Genomic DNA, 2548 nt, shown 5'->3' on the forward strand with positions numbered 1-2548 from the left:
ATTTCATGTTGTGTCTTCATCACAAGATGGGAAATAATTGTTTAAATCAAATATCATAGAAAAATGTGAAAGGAAACTGTCAATTAGATGATCTGATATTTTAGAAAATTAAAAAGAAGTTAATTCTCCACATTGATGGGGATCGTATATCTAAGAAAACTAAATACAACTTAAATTCCAAAAAAAATGGAATTTTAATCCTCCCATCTTCCCCCCAAAATAGTTTACTGCATTTCCCAATGGAAATACTAACTACAAAGAGGTTGGAGGCCATGTGTCTTTTAACTCGGGAGTACGCAGAATTGAATTGCATGTTTATTAAAAGTTTGCACAGCAGTTGGTTGTTCTTGACATTTAAAGATCATGAAACTAAATAATGCCCATTATAAATAACTTAATGTAATGGTACAAAATGGATAATAAAAATAATTGGCTAACTTAAAAAAGGAACAACTTTTGTTTAACTGACACATATATATCTTCCTAAGAATAACCAATGTTACTGAGGTAGAGGGTAGAAACCGCTTAAGGTAGTTATAACAGCATGGTGATGGGCTTTTCAAGGTATTTTCTGAGCTCAGCAAGCCACTGAATTCCTACTGCTCCTTCTACAACTGAATGGTCACAGCTGAGTGTAAGAGACATCATGCTGGCTACATCAAATCCTTTTTCATTATCTGCTGTAACCAGCCTCTTCTCTGAAGCACCAACTGCCAAAATACATGCCTGAAGTGGGTTAATAATGGCAGAGAAATTCTTAATCCCAAGCATACCTAAATTGGAAATAGTAAAAGTACACTGTAGAATTCATGTGGCTGAAGTTTACCCTCTCCACTTTAGTTGCTAAGGAAACGACATCATTAGCAATGGATTCCAGTTCTTTTGTATGTGCATTAAGTACAATAGATATGATGAGTCCAGAAGGAGTACTGACTGCAATGTTAACATCAACAACATGATTTTGTCTTATGACCGTGTCTACCCAAGAATTAGCTTCAGGTACTTTCAAACACACCAAAGCCAAAGCTTTAATGAAGAAGTCATTGACAGATATCTTACTGTTTCCTGCCAAAGTCGTGTTGAGTTCTTTCAGAACTTCTAAAACTTAGCCCATGTGTACATCAATAAAAAGATAATAATGAGCTATTGTTTGTTTCAATTGCATTAAATGCTGGGAAATAACTCTAGGGATGTTATTGATTGGAGTATCTGTGAAAATACCGCAAGATCTGTTGCCACTCCTGGAGCTGGTGTGGGCATGGCTGCTATTGGAAGAGAGCAGCCTTTGAAGCCACAAAGGACTCAATGTCTTTTTTTTTTTTTTTTTTAGTGATTTTGCCATCTGGCCCTGTTCCTCTCACTTATGTAAGATCAATCCCTTTGTCTGCTGCCAATTTCTTTGCAAGAGAACTCACAAATATATTTCTATTTGTACTAGGAGGAGTAGCTAGATGGGTAGGGGCTGTAGGTGGGGGAGTAGGTGGGATAGCAGCCATCGGGGCTGGGATGAGTGGTGGTGTTTGGGGTTTTATATCAGTTACTCCAGTGAGTCTATAACTGGCAAATGCAGCAATATCTGCTTCTTTTTCTACAATGATACCGAGGAGTATTCCTAGAGGGCCTAGAGGGCCTTCTCTAGTGCCTTCAAGGATAAGAACTTTTGCCAGTTATCCTTCCTCTTGCACTTTAAAACTTATTGTGTCTTTGTCAGTTTCTATCCTTCATTCTACCTCTTACCCACCTTCTTTTCCCACCTCTGAACTGTGCTCATAGTTATGGTGGGAGAGAGGGTAGGTAGCAAGACCTGAATACGAGTAGTATATGAGCACCCTGGAGTATGAGCAGAAGGTGATGAGAAGCCACATAACAGGAGGAGGTGCTGTGGAAGCCTGCAGGGTGGCTGCAGCTGTGGAATCCAGGGTATAATTTTTAAATGCATCCATATCCTCTGCTTTTTCAACAATGATACAGATGATTACTCTAATGGGGGCATCCCTGGTACTTTCTGGAACAGTTATCTTCTTAACTCCAACAGTGGCTTTGTCTGTTTCAACTTCTGCTATAAGGTCACCCTCATTGGTCTTTTCACCTTCCTTTTTCTCCCCATAGGCAATGGTGTCTGCCTGCATTGTGGGGAACAGAGAAGGCAAAGAAAAACCAACATGGGGCAGGCATCAGGAAGTATGAGGTAGAAAGAAGCAACGAAGAGGCCTGGGAGCTGGGATGGAGAGGCAGGGTTGGACTGGGATGGAAAGAAGAGAGAAGAAGGGGAAAAAGAGGGAAAATGAGGGAGGAAGGAAAGAGGAGAAGGGAAAGAGAGGGGGGAAAGGCTGTCTTTCTCTCTTTCCATCTATTTATCCAGCTAGCTATCTTTTTGTCTATCTTACACTTCCTGTCAATCACTGGACTTATTGGTAGGGTAAAAAAAATTGATAAACTAATTCATATCAAGATGTTATTAGACTAGCTTAAAATATTTTCCCTCTCCAAAGTATTTTCACCATCATAGAAGACCAGGGGAGCGGAAACCGTATTGGATGTGGATGAG

General features: G+C 39.8%; 1 pseudogene; it reads right to left on the bottom strand.

Annotated features, from left to right (window-relative positions):
• Window positions 1-534: 534 nt before the first annotated feature.
• On the bottom strand, window positions 535-2150 carry LOC140507957 (dihydrolipoyllysine-residue acetyltransferase component of pyruvate dehydrogenase complex, mitochondrial-like; annotated as a pseudogene).
• Between the last annotated feature and the right edge of the window lie 398 nt (window positions 2151-2548).

Source organism: Notamacropus eugenii, chromosome 5, assembly GCF_028372415.1.
Source record: "Notamacropus eugenii isolate mMacEug1 chromosome 5, mMacEug1.pri_v2, whole genome shotgun sequence".
Taxonomy (NCBI): Eukaryota; Metazoa; Chordata; class Mammalia; order Diprotodontia; family Macropodidae; genus Notamacropus; species Notamacropus eugenii.